Source organism: Tyto alba, unplaced genomic scaffold (assembly GCF_018691265.1).
Source record: "Tyto alba isolate M040663 unplaced genomic scaffold, T.alba_DEE_v4.0 Super-Scaffold_38, whole genome shotgun sequence".
NCBI lineage: Eukaryota > Metazoa > Chordata > Aves > Strigiformes > Tytonidae > Tyto > Tyto alba.
Genome location: NW_024881313.1, coordinates 41189086 through 41206842, shown reverse-complemented (window position 1 = coordinate 41206842; position 17757 = coordinate 41189086). Strand labels below are relative to the sequence as shown.

General features: G+C 43.5%; 1 protein-coding gene across 14 annotated transcripts in view; it reads left to right on the top strand.

Moving 5' to 3' along the window:
* MAP4 (microtubule associated protein 4) overlaps window positions 1-17757 on the top strand; it is a 161996-nt gene that overhangs the window by 29589 nt on the left and 114650 nt on the right. For all 14 annotated transcript variants that reach the window (XM_042801965.1, XM_042801957.1, XM_042801966.1 and 11 more), the window contains one exon: window positions 1619-1672. The gene's annotated coding sequence lies outside the window, so the exon portion shown is untranslated. The remainder of the gene's footprint in view (window positions 1-1618; window positions 1673-17757) is intronic.

The window sequence follows — 17757 nt, the reverse complement described above, 5'->3', positions numbered from 1 at the left end:
GATGTGGAAAAAGACAGTGTGGGTTTATGATGTGTATTAGCAAAGCTTCCTTCTGTTGGAAAGGGGAGCATTAGTGTTGCACATAAGCAAGAGCTTATCCTTCATACTCGTGTATCTGAATCATACAGAAGATATTTCTTCATTCCTTAATTAACTTAGGAATTCTCCACCCCTTCTGAAGGGAACAGGACTCTATCGGAAGGTTTTTCTCATTCCTGAGGGCGTACCACGTACTAAAGCTGCAATGATACTCCTTTTCACTGGGCTGGTTTCTCATTTAACTGAAAGCTCCGGTGTTTTACTTCCATGTGACATGCAGCGTGCATCTGTAGGGAGAGGAGCAAGCACTAGTGTTTCTATAGGACTTTGCATTAATAAGCAGGTACTGAGATGATATTTTGTTTTGAGACTGGCTTGATTACTTGCTGTGGTGAAGAACAAGTTGGACGTTTCTCCATGTGGATTGAAATACTTTGTGCAGCTTAGTTTATATTCTTTTCTGTGGAGCGCTGTATGGGGAGTGTAAGGAGTGTTATTTTTCTAGAATTTTTTTGCGTGTGTATGTGTGTAGATATGCTTGTTTTACAATAAAGTGTCATTAATGAATGAAGTGTAAAATACTGTATAGAAAAATTTGGGACACAACACCCAGTAGATAAGGAGATAGTTCCCTGGTAAAGCTGGTGGGTATAGCTTCACTGAAATAATGGAAAATGTACAGAAGATCAGAAGATAGCCTGCTGTGTGCACCTGAAATACAGCTCCTGATTGCCCCCCCCCTTTTTTTTTTAAGTCTGGATCCCCTTAAAATATTAATCCAAGTATCATTAATGTAATCCTTACAAGAATACAGCATATGCTTTTCTAGTTGAATAACACGTCTAGCAATACCTGCAGGTTTTGCCTTGTGAATGTGTTACAAACTTTGCAAGGGAGTCCACACTGAAGTCTGGAAGTACAGAAAATGGCATGGCATGGTATAGGTTTCCTTGAGTGAAAATAGCTTCATCTTTGCTTTATCGCTTATCTGGGACTAAAACATGACAGTTCTGCCATTTGAAAGCCTTTAGTGCCTCACGCAGTGGCTCTACATAGTAATAACTGATAAACTGGGCCCCAGATCTTCTGGTGCCTCTTTGGCTTTGTTCATCTCCAGTCAAATGAACTTGTGAATCAAACCTGGCTGGTGCAGGTGGCTCTGCAGGTGTATGCCTGAGAGGGACTCTCAGAGCTTTTAAGCCATTATATGAGCACCTGAAATACTGCTTAATGGTGGAGGGGTGTCCTAATCATCCTGGATTACTTCAGCTTCAGTGGTGTGTTTGTAAAAAACTATTAAGATGCATGATGAGGGAGAAATTGCTCACAATTTTCATGGTATATCCTTAATAGCTTGAGTGAGTGTTGATGTGAAATACTAATAGCTAGATAGTATTCCTCTCAAGGAGCACCCATTAAAGAAGGCTGCCTGGATGACTGTGATGGGATGGTAGCAAACTTCTCAAGATTTAGCTCATTTTGGGTAACATAAATAATCTCCTAGCCATCCCTAATAAGCTTACATCCAAGTACTCTGTAATTGTATGACTTTATTTTAATTGTGCATTGTATTTTGCAGATAAGCAGTTTCTGAGGACTGAAGGACCTGCTAAAGGGAACACCTGCTTTTGAGGTATGAGCTACTTTTCTAATGACACAATACTAGATCTTTAATAAAAAGCAAAAGTTTGATAGAGCTGCATGTACACACTAAAACTTAATTTGTTCTGGGAAATAGAGCTACCATCTAGAGTTCTACCATGTCAAAATCTCTGACAGAAGTTCAGTAGCAAAGCTTGGCGGAGCAGGCATGCCTGGCTATGACAAGTGGAGTGTTAAATGGACTCTGGGAGAGTCTGCGTGTCTTTAAACGGCATTAGCTGGAGAGTTCTGTGACTGGAACTTCTGCAGAATAAACATACCTGAAATGCACTTACCTTTCCATTCCTTTCTGTTAAATGCTTCATTTACTACTCTTTTTGCATGCTTCCTTTGGGTATTTATTAAACTTTCTAACATTCCCCTGCTTCTGTTCAAGATAGTAGAGCTGGTGTGTGACACAAAGGAAGTCCTTGCTGGCCGGTTGGACCTTCTGTTCTTTCTTTTTCTGCTGCAAAGGGCAGAGATCTTGTTTAACATGGTCACTCAAATCTTTTTATCAGATGAAGAGGACTACAAAAGGTTAGAATGGGCAAACTAAGCTAAGGAAAAACAAGTCTGATTTGATTTCTTAGGAATTTGGAGCAGCAGATCATCCAAGTTTCTCGTCCCATCCTGCCTTTGTGGAAGGCACCGTAAAGATGCACTTTCAATGGAGTCTATCCTCAGGTCTGCAGTCTGAGGATATTTGGGGTGCAGGTGCTCACATAACATGTTTTAGTGAAGGAATTGCCATTTATTCATGATATTTGTGTGCACTGAGGGACCCAGGTGTCTTCTGCATTGCAGTTTGATTGGCGTGACCGTGATAGTTTTGAACTGCTGACTGTTTCTTCAAGTCCTGGGAGCAGTATCAATCTCTTTACTCCACTAATTAATACTTTCTTCTGCCTTAACCTTAAGGTAGTCTAGAATGTAAACCAATGAAACACAGGGCACAGACTTACACAGAAATGACTAAGCTGTTAATGTCGGTCTGCCAGTACCATGCAAAGATACTTGGCTGCAATGAATGCAGAGGAGTCCAATGGATGCAGTTCAATTACAGCTTGTTTTAACATCACCAGCTGTATCTACTATGATTTACTAAAACTGTGTTGTAGTGACACTAGCCTTGCCTGTCTCCTAAAACTTTGTTATGGGTATGGGATAAAATGGTTCCTAAAACGCCTTATTTACTCTCCTTAATAAATGGCAGGTGCAAAGATAACGTCAGAGGTGCAGAGTCCTGTCTTCACTCGGGCTGATTCTCTTGTGCATCCAGTCAGGATGTGACTGGAACCAGGCTCAGTTTGGGGCAGCACCACCACCAGCTGTTTGTACAGTGGCTGCCTGCAAAACCACCTTAAGGTGTTTTCTGGAAGCCTTGTGAATAAAAGCCAAATAAGATGGCTTACGTCCCTCTGGGTGGGATGGAGGGAGGGGAGATGCCCACATGCTGCGTGTGCATTTTCACTGTGGCCTCGGTGGAGCTAAAGAGGTCAGTGGAAGTGGGCTGTCACCCTCTCCTGCAGGGAGTGAGCGCTGTGTGCAGCTGAACAGAGATGACAGGAGTGCAAGTGCTCTTTCTGCATGTTCTGGTCTTGAACATTTTCTCCCTCTTTCCATCTCACTCTCACTTAGTTTTGACCAATGTGGTCTTAATGTCTGCCAGATTCCTTGGATGTCTGGAATGGATTTCAGACTTCAGTTTACTTGGTCATCTTGTTAACTCCCAAGTTGCCCAAGGGGATGATTTTGCTGTGTTACAATTTTCTTCCTTCTCCCCATTGTACAAGAATGAGAGTTACAACATAAGCTTTAGCCTCCTAGAGTCCCAGGGATGCATGTGTCTGTACCTCTCAGCATTTGCTCTGTGGTTTCAGGACATGGAAGTCAAACAGGTGTTTCCCACTGACTCTATTCAGCAGCTCAAAATGCTTCCTGAAGTAATTTATCCGGGAACATTTAATCCATGCTCATTGACTGCCTGGACGAATAAAGGCAACTTCCTCCCCAACATCCTTTGGAGAAGCCCGGGAGAGCGGGCGGGAAGGAGGAGGTGTTTGGGAGGCTGGCACTGGCTGGTTGGTTCTTGTTGGGTGACCTGATTGCGGAATATCTTGGGTTCTTTACAAAAACAATAACCTGTTCATCTCAGATTGTCACTCAGAAGTAAACAGGTTCTTCCTGCTTATTCTGTTATGAGCTTTTTCAACAAAGGACGGTTGCACGTTCGGTCATCCTGCTTTCTTAAACTACAAATGCTGACTATGACTTGTGGTACCTAGAACTTCATTTGGTAGTTGTATTGGTTACATGTGTGTAGGTGACCTGCTGGATTAATTTATATTTTTTGTATAGCTGCTCTAACTGGGAAGAAACATGCACAAACCCACATCTTTAGGATCAATTTTATTGATGGAAACTGAACTAGGTTGGGGCTGCTGCTGCTGACATAATTGTGGTAGGAGCAAGTAGCTGCTACTTGCTGTGTGACTTCCTGCTCCCCTCCTGCAGCAGAGCTCTGCTTCCAGAGAATTCTCCTCAGGTAAGGCAAGCAGATAAGAATGAATTTCCTCTGCTTTAGCAAACCATGTGTGATTTCTTGTCCTCTGAGAGGATTTTGCAGTTTGGAGGAGGGGCTGGCGCATTATCACTCACCATTTTAAAAGGGGTTAGAGGAAGTATACGCCAACCTTCTAGGCTGAGAATGCTGAGAGCAGAACCAATTTAGTGCTCGAAGTAGGAGGGAACCCTTGGGAAGAAGGTGATGCTACCATTTCCCTGCCTGGAGGACTGTGTCCAGCTCGGGGGCCCCCAACAGCAGAAGGACACGGAGCTGCTCGAGCGGGGCCAGAGGAGGCCACGGAGATGCTGGGGGGGCTGGAGCAGCTCCCCTGGGGGGCCGGGCTGAGAGAGTTGGGGGGGTTCAGCCTGGAGAAGAGAAGGCTCCGGGGGGACCCTGAGAGCGGCCTCCCAGGGCTTAAAGGGGGGACAGGAGAGTTGGGGAGGGACTCTGGGTCAGGGGGTGGGGGTAGGACGAGAGGGGACGGGTTTAAGCTGCCAGAGGGGAGATTTAGGTGAGATCTAAGGCAGAAATTGTTCCCTGTGCGGGGGGTGAGGCGCTGGCCCAGGGTGCCCAGAGCAGCTGTGGGTGGGAACCCTCCCTGGAAGGGTTCAAGGCCAGGTTGGACGGGGCTGGGAGCCCCCTGGGCTGGGGGAAGGGGGCCCTGCCCGGAGCAGGGGGTGGCACTGGGGGGGCTTTAAGGGCCCTCTCAGCCCAAACCATTTTATGTCTCTTTACCATATGTGGTTTTGCTTCCATAAAGTGATTCAAGCAAAACCCTTTATTTTATTTAAAATTAAAAAAAAAAAAAAGTTTGTTTTTTTAACTGAACAATTATTTATTTTGTCCCTTATCATCTTCTTTTTTAGAAGGGAAACTGCCTGTGTCAAAGGGCACAATACTGTGATACTGGATATTGCAGCCATACCTGCAATAAGGAAGTGAATCATTCTCTAAAGAAACTAATAGACTGAACCTGATAACATTGCGGGGACACCTGAAATTTCTTTTATTGCTCTTTCATGAAAGCTCAGCTTTTGTTTTCTAACCAATGCCTTGTTTTTCAGCCATCGTTGAATGCATTTGTTATCAAGAGTACGGAAATGTAGATACAATAGTGGTTGAACTGCAGTAGCTACTCCCTTCCTCCTCTGCTGGCTTCCTGCATACATTTTGGATGGTGGAAACCATTCTTCTGCATTAACTCATTTCAGAAATGAGTGTTCTTCCCCAGGTTGCCACCCAATCTGATTTAAAAAACCTAAAGGTATGAGCAAGGAGAAACGATTACTCTCACATACGTTCCTTGAGGCTGAGAAGTAACATAAGGCCTCTTCCTGTAGCTCCTTTCAGTGTTTTCCTATGCTGCAGCCCAAGGCAAGCATTGGCTAACAGGACGTCTTGTTTTTCTCCACTTTACCTAAACTTTTAACCAGATAAGCCACACAAGCACCATTCTAGTTGAACTAAGTCTGCATTCATCTGCTTGCAACATTTAAGAATATTTCTTAGGTGAAAAACGAAAAAATTGGAGCAGTGACTTCAGTACATTTCTCCCAGACTTAAGTTTGTAGTTATTTATGAGAATTGTTACCGAAATGTGATTCTGCTCATTCTAGTTGGGTCACCAGTAGCTAATGTTGGTCGCTTTTTTAGGCAGGGAACTCAAGAGAATGGAAAGGCTCAAATGGTTAAATTTGTTCTTTCGACTAGCTCAGGAGGAATGAGGTTCTGCTGTATGATGAGTGTAGGCAGTTAAACTGACCTCAGACTGTGGCTGTCATGCTTTTTTTATGAAGTCTGTCGTGAACTTTGCATGGCAGTAACAAGTTTCCAGTGAGAGTTAATTTATCTTCAATTACCCAGGTCTTTCTTGCATAACCTGCCACTTTTAATGCTATTAATATGTCTATACTGCACTAATGCTGCTCCCTTTTCAGACCCGAGGAGTTCTGTGATGCTCTTATGGCACTTGGCCAACTGCATGACTGAACTTAGCTAAATAAAAATCCCTGGGATCCTCTCTAAGAATAAACATCACGTGAGAGCAGGAGTGTTTCCCTGCTTTGAGAGAATTAAAATGGAGTGCTGGTAAGAAATAACAGCAGCAGTTTAAGAGCTAGGCTGGCATCCCTCTGGCTAAAAGGGGTAAGCTAAAAGTCCGGAGGAAGCAGAAGGGTCTGGCAGGTAACCTTTAGCTTTCCTTGCTGTTGAGGCTGTCAGTCTGGGATGACATAATGCTTTCAGAATGTACTGTTTTATAATTCAAGAATCTGATAAGTACCCTTATGAAGGAGACGTGAACATACTTGCTTAACTTCTAGTCTAGCAGTGTTTTGTACTGGGCCTTGGCCTACAGCTTAAACACCTTTTAATGTGCTATTGAGCAAATTTCTAAGCGCTTTTCTGTACACATATTTTTTCTTTTTATCTCCCTCGGTAGCATGGGAGGTACTGGGACTGGTGTAGGCGTATGGTAACGTTGCCTCAAGTGGGCCTGCATGTGGCTTACGTTCTGGCACAAGCAGTAATGGATGCTGAGATAATGTTACCTTGCAATTAATTCCGTTGCTGAGAGAGAAAGTCTCTGCTCTGCCGGCCTGTGGTGCATTAACACTGGTGATGGAGCACGTGAACGGGCCTTGTGGTCCCTCAGAAGAGTGTGTGTTCTCCCCTCTGGGAGTTTTGTGGTGAGTCACCAGACCTTTCGCTGCTTCACATATGATTCTGAAGCTAAATTGTTGTTCTACCTTTCTTTATTTTGAAGCTGTTAGGTTACCAAATAGGAGTGCCTCTTTCTCTTGGATCACAGGCAGGCAATATTTACTTCCCAGGCTTCTAACAAATCCTTTCATGAGCTATTGTAGCCAAAGACTTCAGTTCTGCTTGCAGAGATGCCCAAGTGTGTTCATCTTCAAAGCTATACGCTTCTATCTTGTTGTAAAAGGACTTCTGATTTTTGTCTTTCTCACTTGTGTGTAGGCACAAATATCCCTACTTAGAAGTAATTCCTAGTAACATGGAATATGTTTAATCTCCTTTATATCTATTGTAGAGTTGCTCCAAGATGAGCAAAATCCATGCACTGAATTGCAGAAGGCGGTATAAAGAGGCAGGCCCTTCCTAAGCATGTTCTAGTAACACACCAGGGTATAAAGACAGAGTTGGATATCCCAAAGCTGTTGTTAACAGTAAGAAGGAGCAGGTTCCACAACTGCAAATCCTCTAGGTATACTCTGCTCCCACCTTAAACGTGTCTAGGGAGTTAATTTCTCCATTAATTTCTGAGCACCAGAGTGGCCTCCATGGAAATACAAGGACCAAATTTTGTCCCTGGCCTGAAAAGCTAGCACATGTGAAGCAAACGGAAAGCTGCTAATGCTTGGTAAATGGTCACTCTAAACTTGTTTGCCTACGTGGTCGCAGAGTTCTGTTCTGGCTGATGTGCCGAAACCTTGGCTGGGCATTGACAGAGCATTTGCTTCTCCTTTTTAAATATCTGCTTCTATGACGCTTTGTTGTGGTTTTCAAATGGCAACCCCCTACCTCTCCACTAGTTCAAAGGTGTCTGTTCTACTTCCAGGTTCCTTTTGGGGCATATCTGTCAGCTCTCAAAAGCCAGAGGGAAGGGCATGATTCTCCAAGGCAACTGATGAGTCCATAAACTAATTTTCTGGCTGTAGCTAAGATGTTGCAGAATTTGCAAGTAGCTAAAACTAGTTTTTTAGTGTAGAAGTGTGGTTTGTTTCATTCTTCTGAAGTTTTTTGACCTTCCAGTAGTGGAAAGCTTTAAAGTGTTGTTTGTTCCTTGCAAATCTACTTGAGAAAGCATTGACCGGTTTGCTTTTCACTCATCTGGCTCTAAAACATCAAGCTGGTGATGAGTTGTCATTGATGAAAACAGTTTACCAGTCAACTTTCGCATTTTGAAGCTGCCACTTCTGTGTCCTGATGGACAGGTTCTCATGCTATATAATTATATTGTCAAGAGAGGTGCTTATTTTAATTAAAAGTAAAGTAGCTACTCTAATATAGTCACTAACACAATGAGAATTATTCTATATAGGTAAAGGAGTAAAGCTTGTATGTAAACTGAGTTCCTGGAAGCAGTGACTGTGCATACCTGGTTGCCAAATAAGCTGCTTCTGATTTCATGGTTGTAGTTGCTGCTCTCCATAACCTGGGATGTTTTATGCTCCTTGCTCAAACTTTATCTTGCTTTTTGAGTACCACTGGCTAACGTGTTGATCTTTGGGCGCTTCTCTGCAGAGTCGGTTTGCTTGCAGCTGAGGGCATCCAGCCTTTCTTGTGGGCATTGTGCATTTGAGTAGGAGGAGCCACAGAGCTGGCCTGCAGGAGCTCTGCTTGAGAAGGTCTTGCCAATGCCATTTATGACTTGATTTATCCTTCGTGATAACCCTTGTGAAATAAGGGAGCAGAGCTGCTGAGCATAAGCCTTGCCTCTTTCTGCCAACCCATTTCCACAACTTTGAATTGTTTCTGCTGTTCTACAGAAAGTTTAACTTGGAATTTTCAAGGCTCACTGTGATAAACTTCTTGATGTATGCATGAGATACAATATGGATGTAACACATTAAATGCTATTTTAATGGCTGCTTATTTTACTTTTCAATCAGAGCTGGTTTTGATTAACTTCATTTCGAAATCTGTCCTCTGTGGTCTTACTCTCCCTCCTACCCGCTCAGATATACATAAGGCAAAATGGTGTGAGTTCATGAAGGTATGGAGGGCCTGCACAGCAGTATTACAACTGTAATTAAGCTGGACTGGATCTCTGAAAAATCATTTTTCTCACAACATCATGTGAGGTCTTTCTCATCTCCTGGTTTGTAGTTCTGGTGTTCATACTGTGGAGTTTTCTTCACAAGCAATAAAAAAAGGAAAATCATCTTAAAAATGAAAGCCGAAATTCTCATGTAAGTGCCAGACCCATTATTCTGGGAGCAGCATATGCGAGACAAATGTGGAATAAGATGAATTTAGATGAGCTGACGTGAGGACTAAGTGACTGAGGTAAACTTTTGTAGTGAAGCTTCTTCCTTTTTGTGCTCTCAGTCTTCCTTTCCAGGTGGTGGCAGTGAGATGACCTTATAGGAGGAAGAATGAGGAGGTACAAAATACCTAATAAAAATGAGAATTACTGACTCATCTATTATATTAGAAATGTGCCGTCCTCTTCTTCCCCTCAAGAGAAGGGACTCTAGCAAATGCCAGAAAGCCATTATTTTCTGGGTTTTGCTCTTAGGGAGGCAGAGGCTGCTTTCCTTTCTGATGCATGTGCTATTAAAGGAAAGCAGCTGACAGAACAGCTGCTTGCCTTGCCTGTTTGGTTTGTGGCTTAGCAGTCAATATGCAACATAGCAAGAAAGTGCTCTGCAAACAGCCAGACTTTTCATACCCTGCCCCCACTTTGACTGTCTTTCCCTCTGTCCTCTGCCAAGTGAAAACAGGAGACTCTTTCCCCCCCCATGATTAATGAAACTCTCCTTATTTGGTACTGCCTCTCCTGGTGAGCAGCACATAAAAGCCTGTCTCCTGCGAGACGGCTTGAAAACCAGCAAGCAAGTATGACTCTGGGGAGTTTCTTTTTTTAAACGTAGTTAAGGAACAGGTCATTTTAGAGCTCAAACCTACAGGTCTATGCAGAAGGTGGGCAGACTCCTTTATTTTCCTTAGATAAGCATTTATGGGGTTCGGAGATGACATACTGGTCTTTTTTAGGTTTCTTATTTCAATGTTTGTAGGCCTGTGTGGAGCTAGACACTTGAAAGTCCCTCACAGCTATTATCTATGAACTCATCTTCCATGTGGCTTTTTTGAAGGCCAGCCAAGACCATTAATCCCCACCTTCTAGAGTCCCTGATCCCTGCTGGGGCTTATAGGAAAGTTATTCTTGTATTCCCGGTGAAGCTGCTCTGGCAGAGTATCTCTCCTGCTGTAACTTAAGGCAAGTTTATTAATGTGACTTTTTATCATCTTGGAAATGGTACAACTCATAATGTAGCAATCTAACTTGGACAGTCTTACCCCATCTTGCTGAGTGGTTCATCGTAGTGAAATTGCCCGAAGGGAGGGAATCATTCAGGAGACTGGTGTTCTCTTATCTCCGTGCACTTAAGTGTAATTAACACTAGTAAAATGCTCTTTGCAGGCATGAATACATGCCACGTATTTTTTTGGGAATGAATGCAAGTGAAGTGAGGTCAGGGTTGGAAGTGTCCTGTTGGGGTGATTCTTTGCAGTTGTATCTCTCTTCCTCTTCTCAGCCTGACACTCCTAAAGCCTCCTGGCTCTCCTTTCTGTCCAGTTGTGGCTGGGCTGATGTGGGACTTTCTTCCTACGTGAGCCTCCCCGCTTCTCCCATCCTTACTTGCTCAAAAACTTTTGGATCCAAGTAAGTGTCTCCAAACACTCCTGGTTCAGATGAGCTTCCTTCCGTTTGTTGTCCATCTCTAGGGTTCACCTGTGATTTTGACAGGAGAGAAGTCTGAAGAGTTTTACCTTCAGTCTGTGACTGTTCACTCTTCTCGGTTTTGGTAGCACTGGTCAGCTCGGTCTGTGCTAAATCTTCTGTTTCAGTGGTTTATTAGGCAGCTTAGGGCCCTCGCTGTCAAAGGGAGCTGCGCTACCTCTCCGGTGGTACATACCACAGGGAAATTGCAAAATTCACTTCAGGCTTTTGGACAAATTCAAAGCAATTGAAGTGTAATTCCCAGGGATGTGGCGGAGTTACTCTCTTGGGTGTCTGGAGTTTTCTGTCTCTCTGACCAGAATTTGGCTCTCCAAAGCCAGATCGCAGAAGAAGTTGCTGGCGTGGCTTGGCTCTGCCGTTAAGTGTACTGCTGAAGAGCATTGCAGGCTTCATGCCCAGAGTTCCCATGCCATCTCCTTCTGAAGCCACTGCATGTCATTACTTCCCTGTGTAGAAGAGGCAAATTCTGCAAAAAATAGCTCCTCACCCTGAGCAGAGAAGAGCCTGAATTAAGGCCAGAAGGGCATGTAACTGATAAAAAAACTGCAACTGGGACTCTGAAATGTGAGTTATCAACCACAGTCTTGCTGTGCAGTACAACTGTCCGTGCACACTGGACTTCATACCGAGATCTTTGGTAGAAACAAGGGCCGATCTGTGCCAGGGAAATGCTGTGTTCCAGAGAAGTGATGCTTCTGAATGTGATCATCCTGGAATCCCATGAGGTCGTCTTAGGGAGCCGGAAGAGCAACAGGTAAGTCCAGCCTTCTTGGGTTCATCAGCAACTCTGCACACCTTCAGAGGAATAACTGGGCCTGTTTCATGACCTCTCATGTCTTCCCTACGGCAATAATTTGGGAACAGGTTCTCAAAACGGGAATACATGAATGCACAAATAAAGTGTGATGCAGCCATCTTTTCTTACTTTCGTAAAAATTAGTGTTACAAGTTAGTGTAGCTGATCCTATGTCACCCACAAAAGGAGGGGGTTTTATCCTTAAGGGAAGAAGTCTAGTAGTCCAAACCAGAATTGGATAATAAATATATTTTATTAATTTATTCAGAGTGCTCAGAGTTTGGAGTTGTTATGTGTCTGTAGCTGCTGTTGATATGCTGTCTGCGTGTTGCAGTGCTTATGGGAAGTTGCAGTATGGCAATTTCCATGCCGTGTATGAATTGTAACAGGTGAGCCACTCCCAGCTGATGGAGAGGTGGTGTGTGTTTCCTTTCTTCCCCCCCCCACATCCTAATCCTTTACTAGCAAATAACTACAGGGAGAAAAATACCAGCCCAGAGACTTAAAAAAAACAAACAGCCAAACAAAATTGACCAAGAAAAAGCCTATGGTGCTCTCCCTCTTTCTGTTTTGTGAGGCAGAAGTTTGCTTGCTGCACCCCAGGCTGTGGCCGGGGTTGCTGTGGGGCGTTGGAAGTGGGGGGGCTCTGGGTAGGGAGCTCTCAGCTGGCATCGGCAGCTCCTCGCCACGTGGCTGCTGTTGTTTCAGCCCCATCACTTAGTCATGACGACTCAGGTGGCAGTATGCTAACAAAAACCCAAATAATCTTACAAGTAGAAGCTTTTTTAGATAATATTTGCTTTTATCTTAAAGCTGCATTTTCATATACCTTTCCATGCAGGAAGAAGCAGCTGGGGAGTAGTGAGGAACTAACATCTGTCTTGTGTATATGCATGAAGTTCTTGCTTTTGGAGCTGACCTTCCAGATTAATTCTGGTTGTCTACATGGTTTTGCAAGTCAAGCTTTTCCTACGGTACTGACTTCTGGCCTCGCACTGTAGGCAAACTGAAGCAATTGCAGACAAGTAGTAACTTGTGGGTCGTTTGAAGCAGCAGGAGGAAGACCTTTGTATATTAGTAAGCAGGATCAGTGGCTGCCTTTCCATTGCAGGACTAGTTAGGACTCCTAAAGCAAGCTTCATAGCACCTGAAGTACTTTTAGCTCTTAAATTAAGAGAGTTACCTGAAAATTTGAATGAACAATTGGCCATTGTGTATCAGAGATGCAAATTCTGGAATTATTCCTCAGGGTTTTTTTTTACATAGCCTCGTCTCGTTTCCGTTCTTAGCAAAAGCCACTGCATGAGTGGAATTCCATATCTATGGCGGGACTGCACGACTGTGCACTCTCCATAATAATTTATCTTCTTAGAGCCTGGGACAGAAACGGATCCTGTCCAAAACTCTGTGTGTGGCTGGGAGGTTGGGAGGGTTGGTTTGGTTTGGTTTTAAGGCTTGCCTTCAGGATGCAGAATGGAAGTGCTTTAGGACATGTCTTGTTCTGTTATTAGGCTTTTGATCATTGGTTTCAAAAATATGAACAATGGTCTTCAAAGAATATCAGAATCACAGAATGGCTGCGGTTGGCGGGCACCTCTGGAGATAATCTAGTCCAGCCCGCCTCTGTTTAAAGCAGGGTCACCTGGAGCAGGATGCCCAGAACCATGTACTGTTGGGTTTTGAACATCTCCAAGAATGGAGAACCCACAACCTTTCTGAGCAACCTGCAGCTCTTGAACTCTTGGTCCAAGGTAACTGTACCGGTAGTGTTGGTTATAGGGAAGGTGATCGCTTGATTTCTTGCTGATTTTTCTCTTATTCTCACACCACCATCATAAGAGGTGACCCAGGAGATTCCTGGCAGCCAGATATTTGCCAAGTGAGAAATGATCTCATCTTTATTAAAATCAAAGATGAAGACAGCTGAAGTCAGTTGTGCTCATATTGATGCCTCCTAAGTCTCCCTATTCAGTCATTAAAGAATGTCATATATAGACACCTCTACGTGTGTGTGTGTGTGTGTATATTTAGACACGTGCAAGCAAGACTTCTTACTGGTGCTTTTTTATTTAGGCATTCCTTTTGCCTTGATCTTTGATGGGGATCTAGCTCCAGCTAATTATTTTTATTTTGCATAAGTGCTGAATGTAGACTTTATTTGTAAACTGCTTTTACTTAATTGAAAATAATGATGATAAGGAGCATATAATATTCATATTACCTGCCACTAGAATACGGAGATTCCTCAAAGTCTTGAACTACTGCTATTTATTTATTTATTTATATCCTTCCCTCCACTAATAACAGATCAGGGATCAATTTGTGTAGAGGGCTTCCATAACACCTGGGAGTAATGCACAGGCCTTTCCAGACAACTTTGCTCAGGCAGAATTGCCCTTCTTCCATGGGAGAGGTGAATATTAAATGGAACATGATGGAATCTGCAGGAGAGTTCCTACCCTTGCAGGTGATCTCCCCCAGGAGCCTGGCTGCGAGGGCGGCTCGTCTCTGTGTTTGGAAGCGAAGGCTCAGTGGGATGTGTTAAACACCAGGATGGGAAGCAGCAAATGACACTTTGTAAAATAGGAGAGGCTTTGACTGCTGAGAGGTTTTGGCCTGTGTTATCACGGCTGGATCACCAGAAACATCTGCTTTGTTGAAATCTATGATGAGATCAATTCCTGTCCTAAATTACAGCCAAGTCAAATGTTGGAGTGACCCATCTTCCTCATGGATGGAGATCATGATAAAAGCATCGTCTTTTGGCTGATGCAAAGCTTGTACTTTACATGAGCAAAATAGAGCATTGAATTCCTCCTTGAAGAGTCTACTGTAGAGGCAAGTGCAAAGGTGGAAAGGTTGGGTGAAGCACTGATCTAGCCTTACTGGCATAAGGCTAAAGTTTCTTGAAAAACATCATCTTGGATCACAAGGCTTCTGCCCTGGAGAGGGTGGACCAGCCATGGAATCTCACTGTGTGTGTTACAGCTGTAAATGTCTATAAGTCTTTCAGTGCTTAGTAGCTGTTACAATAGTCTTCCTTTTAGCCAGCTCCAATTATTTTTTACTTGTGTTTGGGAGCTTTTAATTACCTGGTGGTGTGTGGATCATGTAACTTATCTCAAATGCACTGTGCAGATCTGCCTGACGTTGGAGGTGCAAAACTGATGTCTGGTCATTATATTTCTTAAGCTGGACAACATCTTCTTTAGAAAGACAAATCATGCTGGTTTTCCTCAAGCTAAAATTTGTCTATCTATAGTTGAGACCTCACGTAGACTTGAATTGTCCTTGTTGCCATTACCTCCCCGGGATGGCCTTCTCCTGGTCCCTGCAGCTTCTTTTGAAGTCCCTTTACTTTAAAGAAAAATGGTTTTCTTTTTGTTAAATCAAGCATAGATAATTTTAAGTAATTGAATGTTCACATCTAGAGAGAGTGGCTATAAACTGAAGTGTAGCTTTAGTAAACCTGAAGGATTCTGGACTGTCAGCTTGCAGAGTGATTTTCATTATGGCTTTTACTTTGACAGCGAGTAGGAGATCCACGTGTGGAGAGAGGAGGGTATTTTACAGCTTTCCTCTAGCTTGTTCAGGATTTTTGTCCTGTTATCTTTGTAGACTTTATGATTTGATGAAGTGTAGGCTCTCCAAGCTATGAACGTCTGGAAGGCAGGAAGAAAATAAAAGTTGACTCAAATCTCCAGAAAACTGAGAATCTTTTTAATGTTACTGAAGAGGCACAAATACCGGGAGACTGTCTGCTGCCTGGCTTTGCTAATGCACATGCCATCTGAATAATTGAGTATGGTGAAAGCATGCCTCATTGCCTTTGTTATTGCTTTCTTAAGGGAAGTCCTAGTTGATGAAAATGTTTCAAGCTTATGGAGCAGAAATGTTCATTAAAGACTCGTATGCAGGCTGGTTGTAGAAGTTGGGTATATATTTGCAGTACCAATTAATGGCAAAAAGTTAATTTTAAAGACAGTGGAGAAATGGTTCGTATCCTAAGTAATGAAACCCTGTAAATTGATGGATACTCTTTGGAAATACTGAATAAACCCCAGAATTATGTAGACTCTTACAAGCGTTGTGAAATCGAAATAACTGCACTTCAAGCCATCAACTTTGAAATACTGAAGTTGCTGTTTGTAAAAGTTGAAAGTGCTGTATTTTTTTTTTTTTAAAAAAGCCCTTGTCAGCTAGAGCTCATTTTGTTCCAGTGACTTTCCCTGTTGTAGTCTATTGGCCTTGCAGTGGCAGCTTCCGTTCTGCTCTGACAGTTGCTCTTTGTTTATTCAAAATATTAACATGCCCATGAAAGTGAGTGACTAATAGCATTAACGAAGCGCAGTCGGCATGCCGGCCGTGGTCGCAGCCCCCCGCCTGCGGCCATCCTGAGCGGCTTCTGCAGAGTCACTTCAATTGCCTCAAATTTTCCTGCTTCTCTAGTACAGCTCCCAGCTGAGGCTGTAACTGCTTCCCGGCTTGTCTTTGTGGCCACCGCCTGGAAAAATTTACGAGCCCGCCTGAAAGATAACTGGGCTGCTTTCCCTCGTGTCCGTATGTAGATCAGTATTCAGGTTTCAGTCTTAGCTGTATCGCTAAGTGAGAAGTTGACTATCAAGCGTAGCGTGGTCGAGCTTCTGCTCAGTCGTCTTGTGGCTCTAGTGTTCATTTTCCTCTTTTGCCTGTCTCCTTCCACTTTCTTCGGCTTGTTTCCTTTTTTGACTCAGGCTTTTTTCCTTATCCAAAGTAGCTGTGTTCCACCCAAGACTGTACCCGAGTCCATTGTGTTGCCTCATATTCATGCCTGCTCACTGGTTTGCTCCAACTGTCCTCTCCCAAGTGAAAGACCAGCAGTGCTTGGAACACGCGTTTCATTTTCTGCTCGGATCTGTCTTGGCTCCTTGCGTGCCTAATGTGCAGGGTCAGTTACCCACGACTGAACAGGCCACCGACAGCTTGAGAATCTCTGGGATTGTTTCAGTGTGTGTGGTGTCACTTGGAGCTCGTTTAACCTGCTTTGTTGTGTAGGCTTTTTGCTGAGGAAGAGAAGAGCAAGTGAGGCTAGCAGCCTGAATCCAAAGCTGTGGGAGAGGTTATTAGTGACCTGATAATTGTAAGTAGTGAGATACCAGACATGGAAGAGGAAGTGACTCTGAGCAAACTGCGTTATGAGGAAGCAATAGTGGCTGAAGCTCTGCCTTGACTTTGAAATTCTGTTGACAAGACGAATCACAACTTCTCTAAACCTATCTAAAGTGACAAGTTAAAGCGTCAGTGTCATGTTTATTATCTTGTGTGTGGCTGTAAACTGATTGTGGAAGTGGACTGAGATTTTTATGGTTATTAGTATGTGGCTGTGGCACTGACTTCTGTATAAAGGCCCAGACTTCTTAGGGACACCTTGCCATGTCCCCGATCCCCTGTAGCTGCAGTACCCTCGTGGCCATCACGGCTTCCCAAACTCTGCCTGTGTGATGGAGAGCAGGTAGTGTGGCTTGGTAGTCTGGAGTGGAGATCCTTACGGTGTCCTTGTGTCTCTCCTTGGAGGCAATAATAGGAACTTTTTTCCTTTTACTTTAGTTGCGTATAGGAGCTTGGAGGTTCTTGGCCTTCTTTAATGTGTTCTGTGTACTTAAACTTAGCCAGAAATCTGTTGGAGAATTTGTGCTGAGAAGGTCAACAACTGCAAGTGCTTTGTCTGTTGTATCAGTCCAGGCTTAAAACCAATCAATGCCTCGAATCTACCTTGTATGTACTTGACACTTCCTTTGTCCTTCATAAAGAAGGGAGGCAATTACTTAAGCTGTATAAATAATAGTTGGAAACTCTCTTGCTGTATTTATGTATTGTCTGAAGGAGAATGTGGTTTTGTATGACATGACTCTGACTGAAATCCCGATGTTGCTGAAAGTCCAAACATGTCTTTGAAACTAGTAATAAGACACTTTATGTTATGCCTTATGTAAGCGGCCCCTCGGTGTGACACGGCGGTTGGCAGCAGACGTGGTGTGGCAGCCTGGAGCTGGAAACTGCTCTCTGCTGTTTGCTTCAGCTCGTGGGAGTTAGAAGAAAGCTGACAACTGCACTCTGCTTTAAACAACTGCTCAGAGTTTAAAATCGGTGTTTGATTTTTGCAATGAAAATATCCGTAGTTGTCTTCTGAACTAGTGGTGTGACGAGGTATGTGGTATCAGGTACTGACGCTTGTCTAGCAGG